Here is a 16296-nt window from a genome sequence, read left to right as displayed (position 1 = left end):
AGTAATAGATGTTTGCTTTATTGTGGATTTTTAACCATGTGGGCAGTACGTGAAAGATACAGCTCAATCTTGGATAGATTCGATTCAAAAGGACTCTTCTTCTCCTTCATCAAACTTTACTATGCAACCTAATAAGCAACAATGGATAGGTTAAGTGCCACTGTCTACTGGTGAGTTAATGAATAGAGGGGAAAAGCAATTGCTAAGGAACATACCTGCCTGTGACAGATGCTGGACCCCCATTTAATGGAAATTAATGGGAATGCAATTAAAATGTAATCCCTTCACCTCAGTTATGCATTTGCCAATGTTGAATGTGAGGAGATTATCCTGCTGCCGATGTTGTCTGCATAATACCTTGCTAGTATGTTGTTGTGTTAATTATGTTAAACCTTTCCTGTTTTCTGCTTAAATCAACTCCCTTTCTCCTGCTACAACTGTTATCTAAACCATGTCCTGTCCCAATAAAGTGTGTTCTCTTGTATCCTGACTGGTGTTTCATGTCATGACTGGTGGTACAGACCACCTGTAGGAACACCTTTTGTCTGAGGATTGGAGCGGCTACCTATCTTGTAGGTGACCACCTCTACGAGGAAGGTGGCAACAATGGCCAGGGACGTCCAGCTAGACCCCCTGGTTCCAGTTACACGCTCCATTCTCCTGTATATGGGATAGGTGTTGGTAGATACAGTTGCGTCTGTGTAACAAGTACTGGTGCTTGGATTGCAACATTTGGCAAGTTTTGAGGACTTAAGTAGTGCTTGGAAGCGCCACATTCCTACAGGCAGATGTAATACTGCATGATTTGTCCAAGGAAGCTTCAGTTTGTATAGCAATAAAAGTATATCTAGAGGAGAGCTATGAAATAAACAGTTGACAAATTTATTTAAAAATATTGCAAAATATTTCTACCCACCGTCCAAGTATGTCCAATATAATTGTGAAATATGGGCTGTGATCTTGTAAACATGTCTTGTTGCAGATCTTCTAAGCACTTTAAGCACTAGGATTCTATAACACATGGAGGTACTTTGGAGAAAATGACCAGGTTATTTGCTTAAGAGACAGTGTGGACTCTAAGAGTGCTGTCATATGCAGTCAGCGGCCAAGATATGTTTCTCCCATAATGCCGCAGCTCACTAAAGATTTGTTACACCTTCTGTGGCTATACTGGTAGCCATGTGTTTTAAAATATTACAAGAGATGGCTAAGCTACTGATGGAGATTCCCCTCCCCTGCTTAGAAAGCTGGCTGCTAAAACATGCTGTCTGATTGAAGTATATGGGCAAAAGTATTAGGGCACCAAAAGGGACTTTTATGACATCACATTCTAAATACATAGCCATTAATATGTAGTTCATCTATATTTGTGATAGAGTACAGACCAAAAAGGTGAAAACTTTAATTTCCTGTGGAAAGAACTGTACCAGTACGCTGGTTTTCAGTGCATCGCTTCCTCTATCACAGCCTATTTCCGTTGGCAACTCATTACTGGGAAATTGTGTTGGGGGCATAATGTCCCAGTAATGAGTTGCGGACGGAAGCGGTGTCCAGAACACAGCACACACACATATCATCGCCTTGCAGAGAGGAATAACTGGCCTAACTATCATTTTGTATTTCCTTAAATAAATGCATCTTGTGCGGCTTTTGTAGTTTTGAACTGTAATTCTGCCTAGAAGGCATTAAACGATAGCATGCCTGTATTTCGTTAGGAGCATCTGTCTAGAGATAAATATATCTGCGTTCCCACCAGACGTGTGCATATCTTTGAGAACATCTTCAGAAGCTCACCCATAACAAAAGCACAATTAACATGACCTCAGTGTTTTGACATAATTATAGGACGTCGTACACAAGTAAATGGTGATTTTATATTTCCAGAATGTTTATTGTGGAAATAAGATTAGCACAACCATAACAAAATGCAAAAAAACTTTGCATTATTACTACTGTACTATTTACTGTTTCTGTGAAGGTTTGTGTATATGTATGCATGTGTGTATATATATTTATGTATATATGTGATATATATATTGATTTCCCAGCAATATTATATCACAGAGCTTCTGGTACTTATGGCAATCGGAGGATACGTGAAAGGACCACTAATGGGCAAAATTCTCTTTTCAGGGGCCAATGATGCAAACTATGGCTGTTCCTCTGTTCTTCTGTTACATGATATAGTATTTCCCTTTTTACCCAGCAAAGATGTCTGACCGAGTTATCTTCTGTACTTACATGAGCGCCCCTGACAAACCCTCGATTGCAGCTGGGTCAGTGATGGGGAAAAGGATGGGCTTTGCCACAAAAGTATTGTTCCTCTCATGGAAATACTACAGCTCATCATATGAGAAATTACTTGTATAAGTAAGAATTTGGGTAAGGCTGTTTGGAAGAGCAAGTAAGATATGCAGACCCATGTGTCAGTCATTATGCGTATTGCTATTTACAAAGAACTTTTTTTTTTTTTTTTTATTGTTATTTGAATGGAAACAATTCCATATGGCGTTCCATACTTTGAGGTATTCAAGTCCCCCAGCCCTTTTAGACTGCTACGCCCTGCGATGCTCTTTAAAGCTGTTGGACGTTTTCAGGTACTCGAGGTGGTGTTTACTCTGAAGGAACACACAAGGCAGGAGAATGATTGCTCTTAGCTGCCAGGGCTTAGCTTTTGTGTGTTTTTCCTAAACGGATGGGCACGCGGCCGTTCCCATATCCTGCCAGCTCTGCGGCTCCTGTACAGAGTAATGAGGTGCGCACCTGCTGCGAGCGAGGGGACCCTGTGACCCTTGTTTCCTGGAAACCTAGCGTGGGGCAGAGACTTTCCTTGGTTTCCTGCCAATTCTTCCTACGCATTTTTTGTTAACTCTTATTTGAGAGAGACAGGGTTCTAACTCGAGCAAGCCTGCTGTGATTGACTGCCGTGTTATCAGGGAAGGTCCGTGACACGGGTGTCACTTGGTGCCACAGGCTAAGGTGTCTTCACACACCTGTCCTTGCACCGTGCTCGTGTTCTGCGTACTAACGACACAATTATACACTGTGTATCAACTGTTTTCCAGGTTCAGCAGGTTCAGATCTCATGTGCTGAAGGTTTGCGGTCTGACATAAAGACTTCCTTGATGCTTTTGATTTTGTTATTGCGTTAAATCAACTTGAAAAGGAGTTGTCGCTTGTTTAAAACCCTGGTAGCTGGTCATTTTTCCGTGTGCACTATATAGCGTAAGATGAAAGCACCTCCGTTATAGAATAGTTTCAAGCCCTTTCATTTTGGTTTACTTCTATGCAATGCATGAAGCAGAACACATGAGGCGTGAGCATAGCAGTAAGGGGTTAAATCACACCTGAGGATTCTATTGAACGAGGGATATTACCGATCCACACCTGAGCTTTATAATGAGCAGTCATGGGGTTTGTGTAGCAGATTGGGCTAAGATAACAGAGCAAGAACACTTAAAATTGGCTAATATCCAGCTGCCTGAAAACATTATATAATGCAAAAAAACTAAAACTGGTTTAAGAAAGAAAACAGCGCAATATTTAAAGATGAATGTCTAATCGGATGCTAGTAATGAGAGAAATGGTGGGATATCCCTTTACATATATCCAACCTGGAGGCAAAGTTGAGGTGCTTCTAGTTATAGTAAAGCAAACAAATTTTGGCTACTTTTCCCTCCAATCTGGAGTCTTATCAAATCTGATACCTTTTCTAGGGCCAACATAAAAAATTGTAATGTTACAAAAGCTTGTGGGACCTCAGAGGTCTCTTGTTCAGATGGAAGAAGAGTTCTCTGAGGTCCTCAAAGCGTGTGTAACTCTTTCTGTGTTGGCCAAAGAAAAGGAATCGCCGTTTCCAGATACTTCATTTTCTCTTTCTCTAATATGCCAATATCCATCTTTCTATCCAATCCATTGGTTACTCGAATATAGCTTTTTACATGCAAAAATGACATGATTTTTGTCTGTGAAAATTCAACAAATAAAAATATGGCATCGACATTTCTTAACAGAGAAAACTGTTGAAGGAGATTGGTAAAATTGTTGTTTAAATGTTACTGATCCATTCTGGTATATGTGTATATGTGTTTGTAATACGGTCTAAACTACTCATTACTTCCCTGCAAGGAAATGTGGACAAATTGGAGCACACGCAGCCAAGTGGCAGATTTAATGTTGACAAATGCAAAGTTATGCACTTTGGGAAAGGAAAAAATGTGCAAATACTTTTTGAGGTTGTGTTATGGAAATCCTTAAATAAGAATAACTTTGGAATCATTGTAGACGATAAACTTGACTACAGTGTTGCACGGGCCAGCAATATATTGTCCAAAATGGAGGCTATACAGGAATATAGCTGGTTAAAAGGACATGATTCATTATAGCTTGTTGATCCAGTGAAAAATATGATTGCCGTTTTGAAGTCAAGAAGGAATTCCCATCTTTATGAGGCACAATTGTAAATCCCTTCATATTTGGGGGGGGGGGGGTTGCCTTCTTCTGGATCAGCAGCAAGAATGGACTATGTACTATGTATTTTTGCGTAGGGTAGAATCTTTTGTTTTAGGCTGTGTCACTTTTTATTATCACACAGACACAGATATTGGCACTCAGTTGATGGAGATAGTAAAGTCACTGTAGGACTGAGACTTATCTCGGGCTGCAGAAGTCAGGAAGGAATGGGAAAAATGTGGATTGATGTAGTTTTGGTAGAATACAAGATAAAAGCAGTTCAAAACATAGGCCAGGGAAATCACCCTACTACTTCCAAGCCAAGTAATAACACTAAATTTTATTTTTGCCCCCAAAATATACAGTTGTCGTCTTTTACTATTTTGCAGTGTGTTATATGAAGGGAAGGAGCGTTTAAAGCCCGGCTGTGAGACGATTGTTGCTACTCCATATGGGCGATGTGCAAATGTCAACAACAGCTCGACCAATTCTTCACGGATATTTATCACTTGCCGCCGGGCAAATAAGGTCCGTACACAGAACTCTTTGGCTGTGACCGATATCTGTGTGATCATCACTAACAAGGGGGAGACGCCGCCCCACACCTTCTGCAAGGTGGACAAAAACCTCAACTGTGGCCTGGTGAGTAGAGGCTTGCTTTCAGATGACATACGTTGGTAAGATTATTATAGTGAATCTTGGCCTGAATGTTCATTTAGTTAAAAGGGTTGGTTGAGCATCCTGTACAGCCCCACAAATTAAGAATGCATTCTTTAACATGCAAAGCAAAATGAAAACGGCTACAGAGCCCCACTCCCTGATATGCATTAAAGTGCATGTGATGTCCCTTACAATTCTTGTAACGAGGCAAATTTAATTGACCTGCCAGGTTCCTGCTTCCCTTGGGCGGAACAAGAGACAGGTAAACAGCAGCAATTGCCCCGCCTGCCCAGCCTGCTCCTGGATGGAGGAAGATTCTTTTTGGCAGTTTTTTCTTTTTATTTCGGCACTTTGCCGATAATGCCATTTTTGGCCAATATGTTTTGGCCACTGATATTTCGGTGCATCCCTACGGGCTTTTAATATACATTAATGTTAATTTCCACTGGTTAGAAGTTTTGACTTTTTTTGTGTCCTCTTCTTCTAGTGGGGATCTAATGTGTACCTGTGTTACAAGAAGTCTGTTCCAGCATCGAATGCCATTGCTTATAAACCAGGTTAGTATTTTTTTATTTTTTTTTAATTATAGATTTGGTATGTATTGGTGCTTTTATAATTTTATCAAAGTTTTTATAGTTATCTTTTTTGCTTGCTATGGTTATGACAATTGATCCTTATTTTATTATTATGCTTTTCTTTTTATATGCTTAAAGGTGAATAACCTCTGGCATGTGATCTTGCAGTTAGGTAACAGCCATTAGGTTTATTCAGGCTTATGTAGCATTTTTATCTGTTTTCAGAGCTGCTGTGAAAATAATAAAATTACACAACCCCGACTCGCAGTGCCCAAAATTTAGATTTTGTCCACTTTTCTCCTTTTCTCCTTTATCTTGGTGCAGCGTTATTTGCTTTTTGTTCAAATCTACAATTCTCCCTTTTTTCCCAATTGATAATTTACATGAATACATGAAGCTGTATTGGCAGATGTTACAGCCCAGTCAGCTTGAACTCATTAGCAGTGTATGAATTTTCAAAGCACTATGTTTTTATACTTCATACTTGCCTATTATTCTAATAGGAGAGAAAAATATTTATTATGCACATCTGAGACTCTAATAGCAACATGGAATATGTATAGCAACCAATCAAGAAGAAGTTATACCAGCTTTATTTGCACTTAATATATATTTATTTGCAGCTTTATATATATATACCAGCTTTATTTGCACTTAAAATTACCGTATACAGTTTGGCAAGTGCTAATATATGAAAATATTTTTACACTTTTCCACGGCTGCCTCTGCTGGGCCTTCCATTAAAAGGGGCAGAGGTGAGAGTTTTGGAAACTTAGACGTTCTATTGAGTAAGGTGGGGTTGACCAGGGCTTGACAAATTTAATTTGGATCTAGGAGTTAGCCAAAAAATGTGTGAGCCATTTTTTTCCTCCCTATGATGTTTTATTTTTCAATCATATCTCTCTTCTAATGTAATGTTCCCTTCTAAAGTCCTTAATATAAAATATTATATGAACCTTAATTAAGAATTATGTCCCATTCTAAAAATGATAAAGATCTCTCGTAAAATATATGTAATAAATACGGCACATATTAAAGATAATCCATTTATTACGCAATTGATGAATTAATGAAAACATTAATCTGTTTAATAAAATGATAGATTAATAGATTAAATTACTAGCACATGTTAATATTGAATTGCATACGCTTACACACTTTAGCATCATACAGTAACAGACACACACATGCTAAAATTATATGCTCACACCCCAGTCACATGCTAACACAATACACTTATGCACAAGTATACACCATGCACTAATATACACGCTTTAACACAATATGCTTATATACATTTACACTAATGCCATACAGTAAAACACACACACACCACTATGCGATCTTACACGCTAACACCATACTCTTATATGTGCACAAACTATCCAACAACCTACCCTAATACGTACACACTTTACACACTAACACTACACTAAACACACGCTTTATACATAATCAGAAATACACAATGACTCGCACTATCCGTACAAACACACATGCACTGTGCATGAACTGCTTTAATGCTGCCTCTCTACCATTGCGAGGTCACACAACACAGACGCCTGGATGCCGGGCACCCGTGGCTCCCCCAGCAGCCGAGAATTAGGTGTGCCAATCATAAAGAAGCTATTCACTTCAAAGGAAACCATGTTCAAAACGTTTAAATCCTTTTCTGAGTGCGTTTCACTGCTTTCCATCAGAGCAGTTGTATACAAATTGAACGTTTGGTGAAAGGAGTGACATTTTGTTTGGTTTCTAGGCTTAATCTTCAGGTATCCAGAAGAAGATCATGAGTCTTTCCCGCTCTCAGAATCTGTGCCCCTCTTCTGTCTGCCAATGGGTGCTACTATTGAATGCTGGGCTCCTGAGATCCGATTCCCTCTTCCCGTGTTCTCCACGTTCGTCCTGACAGGCTCCACAGCTGAAAAGGTAACTGCCCCACACTTTCAATACTGTCAGGGCAAATCAGCCCATACTGTATCACCATAAATGTCACAGTGTAGATGTATGTGACAACACGTCGGGGTTTATAAAAATAAATAATAACCTATAGTAACTAAACATGTTTACATGACTAAAGCTTACTGAGAGTGAAGAATAAACTCTAGGGTGGACTTTGGTATCACTCACTTAGATCTCCTTTAATACAAGATTTTACTAGCTGTTTGTGCATTCTTTATAGCGCAGTTTACAAGCACCGTGTTCACAGCACTGACTATATTGTAACAAACTAATGCATGCAAGCAGATAAAATGACTGACATATACCAGCTTCATATACATTTACATATAAAGAGGGACACAGTAGTCAGAGTGGTGCAGCCACCATAGAAATCAATGCAATACCCTGAGTATTGCTCCATGTTCACCACTTTGCACCAGAATTGCTTTTCATACTCCTTTGTATGGGATTTGTGCAGCTCTATGTGAGTGAAGACCTGGACTTTAGAGTCTGGTTAGGTACTGGCAATCGAGCACCTGTGATTTCTGAATCAATAGAATGGTTACTGAGCCGCAGCCAAGCTGGGTACTTTCTTTGGAGCTGAAAATCAAACATGTGGATTCAATATATATAAAGAGCAAACTACAGAACCGGTGACTGAATGTCTTGTCTGGCTGTACCTGATATATGCCTCACACTATGCACGATCTCTGTTAAAGGTGTATGGTGCTGCTATTCAGTTCTATGAGCCGTTTCCACGCGAAATGTTGTCGGAGAAGCAGATGATGCAGCTGGGACTTATAACCGCGGTGGAGAAGAAAGTGCTGACCTCCAAAGCCATCAACACAAACAAATGCATCTGTCTGCTGTCTCACTGGCCTTTCTTTGAGACCTTCCGAAAATTCCTTATGTTTATTTATAAGCTGTCGGTGTCTGGCCCGCACACCCTTCCTATTGAAAAGTAAGTGTAAATGTTGGATTCTTAAGTGCAGAACTTAAGTTTTATGCTAACAGGAACAAGTGGATGTCTCTCTTGCAGCTGCTGCTTAAGGCCTTGTCAAGCTGCGGTTGACTTTTCTTTTATTGAAATACATTCATAGTTTTATTTCTTGTAAATGCTCTGCTTTCCATGTCGTTTGTTTTAGGGCTCTAAAGGGTCTATCCCTGCCCATGCTGGCGCATTGGGGGAACCTTTTCTCTAGAGATATATCACCGCATTGTTTTTATCATTGACTGCAAATAATGTGTTTGCTTGACAATTTGATGAGTCTAAAGTTTGTCCGATATTTGAAACGGATGTGTACTACGTAGGCTAATATTGTATTCATTCTAACTGTCCCGTATTGAGCTTTATGGTTCCCACAAAACAGGTTGACTTATATGACTACAGGAGAATTGGATTTTGACACCTTGACCTTACTATACGTTGTGAGCTTCTGCCACAAGAAGAGTTTGGTTGGCCTAGTATAGTTTCATTATACAGGGCCAGTTGAGCTCTTCATACTGGAGAAACCTGCCAGTGTTAGCCGTTTAGTGGATAAACCCCATTAGGTTAGACATTATTCTGTTTAAGCTGCCCGTGTAGTGGCTTGTAAAATTGGTATTGCTTGCCATGTCTCGGTAGCTGCCTGTTCTTGGCAGCAGCGAGTGACAGACAGAGATTTTGTGCATTTTCGCCACAGAATGTGAACAAAAATCCTAAGAATGTCTGGTTTTATTTGAGTTCATGAATAGTTGTTGACATGTGAATAGTCGAATCAAGCAACATAACGTATGATGAGCCCAATTAATTTTTTTTCTCTAATAATTGCGGTAACGGTGAATGTGTACTTTAAAATAGTCTTCCTTTTTAGTTGGTTGACATTTTCACACAGGCTTTGCCGGGTCTTATACAAATTGCTAGGCTTTTGTTGTCATGCTATGGTCAGGTGTGTGTGTTGTGTTTTTTATACTGTCCAAAATGTCTACTGGATTGTCTTTATTTAACCGCATTCTTGGTGGAAATGTGAAGTTGGTTAGTTTAACAAGTGGGCTTTTGCGTGATTCTTCAGTGCTGTTGTTTTTTTACACTGCATGTTGTGTTAATGTTCTCATTTGGTATTTTTTTTTTTTATAGGCACATTTCACACTTCATGCACAACGTGCCTTTCCCATCTCCTCAGAGGCCAAGAATCCTCGTTCAAGTAAGTTCATGCTGGATTTGATCAAAAGCCTCAGACCGTTCATGTTCATGAATTATTTATATATTCCTGCATGCTTTTAAGATTTTTGTGTGCTTTAAAATATGAAATTTTTTTGTTTTAGGGCCGTATTTGTCCGCTTTATGGATTCTTTTTCATGTTTGTATTTTGGCAATGACTTCACTTCCCACGGTGACGCGTGGGTGGATTAATCACTAGGATATCTTTTTGTGTGGGATTATCTAATACTTTCTCCTTACTTTATAGCTGTCTGCGCACGACACCCTGATTCTCTCTCAGCCTGTGTCCACCCCTTTGCCCCTGAGGTATGTACTTTGGATTGTCGCAGTGAATAAACTTTGGATATCTTGTATATATGACTGAGCATTGAGTCATTGCACGAAATATGTCGCTGGCCTGTATTTAAGAATCTGGGATGGATTTTTTGAATATTTGTGAAACATTCACGCTTTTCAGAGCAACAGAAAAACTAACATTTAATTTGTCATTGACGTGTATTCCTTGGTAAGGCTAGAGGTGTCATGGCATGGCCTATTTGGGTGAAGTCCTTACAATAGTCCCTTCTTGAGACATATTGTAGAATGGTGGGGAAACACATACATCAGGAATAGCTTTGTTAATGACTTCAATACATTTACCTTCGAGTGTTTATGGGAAATGATGTTGTGTTTTGCTAACCTGATGATACGGAGAGGGTTTCTGTCCCATGTAAATGACTCTAGAACAAAATGTAAAAAGTGGTGTCATCGCCACGGCAAACAATGTAATGTTCCTGTTGATTTCATTCAGTTGGCTGCCAAGTAAACCCGGTGGTGTTACTGTTTGTCATTCAGCTGTGTGTGTAAAATAGATAACACTTTTCTTTCCCATCTTCCCATTTTTTTCCCCTCTCGTAGTGGTGCAGATTTTAGTACTCTGCTGTCAAGCCTGGGGCCAGAAAACTGCGCTACGTTGCTGCTATTTGTGTTGCTGGAGAGTAAGATCCTGTTGCACTCCCTGAGACCCGCCGTGCTGACGGGAGTAGCTGAGGCGGTCGTAGCTGTAAGTGTTCAAACGTCTCGCCAATCCTTCTTCTTTAACTGGACATGTTTATGCATGCTGAACAATGTGCTACTGATGCGTTGGTGCTTTACATATAAACCATAGGTCTGCGGAAATTTCTGGGCATTTCTAGGCATGATCAAATGCATGAGTGTTGTGGTCGTGGCCTGTTTTATGCAAAATTATGCTAATATTTAAATACACAATTTAGAAAAAAAACACATCTAACAATACAACAATACATTTGATTCAGGAAGACAGTTAAATGATGTAAAGACGAATACCAACAGATGTTATGATATATAATGATATACTTTATTAATACCTATAGCGGTAAAAACAATATATCGAAAAAGGTTACCATAAGAAAGTTAGACAATTATATTCTAATAACATATGTACTTAGCTTCAGAGAGTATCAGCATATCAAATGACTCCTTTGGTGTTCAGTTTCCAAAATGGCTCTAGATACCAGGATCATATAGAAGACTTTAAAGGATTCTTTCAGTAGTAGTTTTCTAATTTTTAGTTACAATACTAGGCACTAAACTAGTCCTAGCTTCTTGGCACTTAACTAGCCCAAGATGGAAGAGCAGCTTTCTATTTCATGCTTTTTCTCTGGCAAACTTTCACAGCTCCCTTAGCTTCTGCCATGCTGCTTCCTTCTTCTCCTTCCAGTCTCCTCTCCTCCTCCCCCTTCTTCCTGGAGTTCCTGATATCCCATTGTTCTTGGTATAGCCCACATGGCTTTTCAAGTAGGTAGCCATTATGTATGGTCTTAGATAAACAATAGATGTACACATCACTCACTCTCTAGTGCTACCTGGTGGTAGAGGTAATGCACTTCTTAAACAATAGAATAATAAACAATAGAACTAATTGATATTGTAATATATGCCACAGTTAGGGGAGTGGTTTATCCAAAGGGAGATACAGATATTGTGTCTGTGACGTGAATCACTAATAATGGACGACGCAATCCATGTCCACAACAATGAGGAAACCCAGATATGAACTTTAATGTCCTGCCCAGCATATCCAACAATTCCCATGGTGTCATGCCATTTATATATAATAAAGTAATGAAGCCATTTAACTTCCATGTGGCTGCTACTGAGGGACACATCTGGATTCATCCATGTTTTACTGGAATATAAAATTACGTTTTGCCACCTTTTCTGTTCAGGTCATGTAGTTCGTTGATGTATTACCAGATCCATATTTTGTTGAACTTTTACTGATGTGGATGAAACACAATCTGCTGAAACAATTGACTTAATAAAAATGTAGCCATGGTTGTTTTTTTTTTGTCCAGAACTTAATGAAGGACTTGTATGAGAAAATGAGTATTATAATTAAATGATATGCCTATTGAGCAGAAGTGGTTAATTGTATTTTTGTTGCAGCACATATCAGTTTTGTCACAATTCTGTACAAATGTTCTTGCATCTTGAGCAAGGTGATAAATGTGTCTAAATCTTTTTTTTGATTTTGTAGATGATATTCCCGTTCCAGTGGCAGTGCCCATATATTCCCCTTTGCCCGTTGTCTCTGGCAGATGTGCTCAGTGCCCCTATACCATTTATTGTTGGGGTAGACTCTAGATACTTTGACCTATGTGATCCGCCTCAAGATGTCGTCTGTATTGACCTGGACACAAGCATGGTCTACACGTGAGTGGAAGATAGCTCTGGTGAACACTAAAAATACATGTATTAATGTAGATGAGTCTTTGACGTAGCTCAGGATATTTGTTACCTAATACTAAAAATCCATATAGGCGCAGGAGAGAAAATGTACGGTGTTAGAGTGAATTTATATGTTAGTATGTATGTGTGTTAGTTACAGGGCTGGGCAAAGAAATATTGCATTACTAACCCTAGGCTCGTCCTTGCGTTCATAAGGTGTGCATATGGGAGGATCATAAGGTGGGTTGATGGGTGGAACATGGACGAAGTAATAGGTAGGATGATGGAAGCCTGTTTTTAAAAGGAGAAAATAATTACACAGGGGTTTATACTGTAAAAACTGGTTGAGAAATTTGGAAATGCTCTATTGTATTAATAAAAAAAAAAAAAAAGCTGTAGGTAAGTAGCCGTGGGTTGAAAAAAAAACCAGAAAAGAATCTAGTTCATGTGGCATACTCACTGTGCTTACGGGATGCATTAAACAGATATGATATTTTATGGGACCACACAGGTCGGAGGATAAAAGAAGCCTGAACTGGAAGCTGCTGCCTAAGAAACCAGCAAAGAACCTCATTGCAACCTTAAAAAAACTCCATCTTCAACTGTCTTCAGGTAATGCTCCGATTTGAACATTCTTACCACCAAATATTAGGAAGAGCCTCTTGTCTCTGTTATCTCATTGCAGTTTTAAAATGGTTTGTATCTATACAAATCAATCCCAAAGAGTTGCATGCACACACTTTCACAACTATTGTTTGCCAAGGTCATTTTCCTTAATTTTAAGGGCTCCTTATGTAATGTTAATGCCAATCGGCCAGGGCTGTCTCTTTTTAATGTGAATGGGTCTGTTGCAAGGAAGATCTCTATTTGGCAGTTTTGAAGTTGTTCACACACAAGAGCAATTTGGCTCCAGTCCATCCAGACCTAATGCCTAATCAGCCTAAGCTAGACACCATGGAATTATTTGACACAATCGGCATGGTTTTCTATACATGATCCCTACTGTTCCAGTGGAGGATTAAATTTTTATTTGATGACTTCTTAATCTCTCATATTTTCTCATATATTTGTGTTCAACATCACCAGCTCACCGCAAGAATGAAGAAGAGTCTGCATTAGAGCTGACTCCCATTGAAGCGGACTTCTCCTGGCAGAGAAAAATGAAGGAGTTAGAGATGGAAATTCAAGAGGCTTTCCTGCGTTTTATGGTGTCTATACTGAAAGGTTACAGGACCTTCCTGAAGCCCATCACCGCTGCTCCATCCAACAAAGCCACAGCTGCAAACTCTTTATTTGACCATCAAGGTAACCCGAGCAGTTTGGCTCTGTAAACAAATGAAATTGTAAATTGAGAAGCAAATGTTTCTCCCTGTAAGAAAAAATAAATATAAAGACAGTATGTACTTTGGTGACATAGGTAAGTAAACACCTCTAAAAGAGTTTAGTTAAAAAAATAAATACTGTTCCTCACTATGAATTTTTTTTAAAAAAAATGCACAACTTCTAATTTTGGCCCCAAGCTTCCCCAAAACATGCCCTTGCATGTCAGGCATACTCTGTACTCGGGAACGTTGCAGAACATAAACGGTTTGTTTCTGCAAACATTCTAAGCAACATTACTTTGTGTATGTTTTAAACCGCTAATTTTGAGCTTGTCTGTGAAACTAATTTACAAAAAATGACTATAGTACGATACCCTACATTGTTATATAGATGAACGGTTTATAATAAAAGCCCTGCTTGTCCTAAAAAAAAAATAAAAAAATAAAAAAAAAGCATAAATTGTACACTGAGAAAATTACGGTTGAAAAGGGACATAGCAAAAATGCTGAAAATGCGGTCACCCACAAGTGTATAAATGCCTTTGCCTGAAGGAAGTTAAGTAAAATGACTGTTGGTAAGGAAGTATATTACACTGTTTACAGGGTTTCTGAAAAGCCGAGATCGAGCCCACATGAAATTCTATTCGTTGCTGACTAAAACCCAGATCTTCATCCGCTTCATTGAAGAGTGCAGCTTCGTCAGTGATAAAGACACCAGCCTGGCCTTCTTTGATGACTGCGTTGAAAAGGTATAACTAAACTATGTGATAAATTGCCAAAACCGAAACTGCAGCAATTTTTACGAAATGTTATTGAAAATAGTCAGAAAAGTGAAACCTTTTGGTGCCATAATGAATCTGTGCTTGGTTGAGTGTAGCTTGTTCCCTGTTTACTATGCTATATGAACTGAACAAAAGAAGGTGTTAGGACATCCAGGTTATGTCCCTGCGGGACAGCTAAAAGCTTGATTTAAAAGCACCCCCTTTTGTTGTAGAACTGGTAAATTATCTAGGTGGAGCAACAATTGGCAGTACCTGTAGATATGCGGAACTCTCCTTTTTTTGTGATCCTCATATATATAGATATAATTCTCTGAGACCAGGGCCTTAATTTCCTCGAGGCGAGAGGGGCACACGGTGGCTATGACATCCACATGGGAGAGGACCTCTAACCCCAATTACCAATAGCCCTAGTTTTTGTGGTTTTGGGGGTTTTTGCTATATTCAAAGACCAAGGAGATGCTTACATTTGTCTTGAGATTTTTTTTTTAAACAATTTTTTCCTCAGTAATATGTAACAGCAAACTATATTTTGTGAACTAAAAAAGATGCTCTGCTTTATTATATTAGTTGCTAGCATAAGTACAAAAAAATGTTCATTTTAAATGGAGGCTGTTTTGGCTTGTTTGTTTTAGTTGTTCCCTGATAAAGGCGTGGAAAAGGGGGATAAGGTATGCATTAGTTTTTTTGGTTATTCTTAATCTATAGAGAAACACCTTCTGAGTGTACACCTTGAGTCTCTTTCCACCCTCATCCTGTTGATCTTTTATTTTCTGTCTTAACCTTTCTTGCCTTCCTTTATTTCTCCGTTTCCTTGCCATTAATAAGATGAGTTGGTGTTTACATTATATCACAGGTAGATTTGGAGGTCCCAGAAGACACGCGATTGATAGAGTTGGACGAGTCACAGAAGAGTGAACACACAGTGTTTATAATGCCACCAGAACCTTTGCCAGAAGATGGCCCAGATCCTCCACCCAAATATAGGTACAGTTCCACTTGCAGATTGCTTTAAGCAATGGTTGTGTGTTTGTGAACAAATCTACACCTTAAGCCATTTGCTAAGGTTCTGATTTATACTGGTCTCTTAAGTTAAAAATAAGTAAATGAATGAGTGACAGCATATGATGTTTCTAAATACCCAGCAGTAAAATTCAAAATTGACTTCCAGTCCACAAAACCTGTTATGTGTGAAGCAGAAAAATAAAAGTAGGGATACTATTACTTTGCTCTGGTGGAGAAGGGAAAGAAGGAGGATGTAAAAAATGTTGATGCCAGGTTTGTAAATAACCAATATAGGCCATTACAGGAAACATGCCTGTTTTCACTGATGCTGTAAAAACCCACAGCGATTAGATACAATGGAGATCAGTAAGGCCCAACATTGTATGCCCACTGGCCCTTATTGACCTTAATAGCCAGGGCATTTTCTTTAGCCTTCAAGAAATAGTTTTGTTTAGTGCCAAATCAAGCATATACTGCAGATGTCTGCGCTTATTTGAATTTTATTTATTTTTTAATGCCATTTAAATATTTACTTACAATAGTGTAATCTTGAAAAGAGTTAATTATTCCTGTTCACCCTATGGTGTATATGGATGCTGAGTGGTGAACTTAACCTTTATCTGCCTTCTGCA

At 38.9% G+C, this 16296-nt stretch overlaps 1 pseudogene; it reads left to right on the top strand.

Annotated features, from left to right (window-relative positions):
- The window catches only part of LOC149276732 (DENN domain-containing protein 4C-like), a 33697-nt pseudogene that overhangs the window by 731 nt on the left and 16670 nt on the right, over window positions 1-16296 (top strand).

This window comes from Sceloporus occidentalis, unplaced genomic scaffold (assembly GCF_023333645.1).
Source record: "Sceloporus occidentalis isolate IW3139 unplaced genomic scaffold, rSceOcc1.0.p SCAF_227, whole genome shotgun sequence".
Classification (NCBI taxonomy): domain Eukaryota; kingdom Metazoa; phylum Chordata; class Lepidosauria; order Squamata; family Phrynosomatidae; genus Sceloporus; species Sceloporus occidentalis.
Note: the sequence above shows the minus strand (reverse complement) of the source record. Positions and strands in the feature narration are given on the sequence as shown.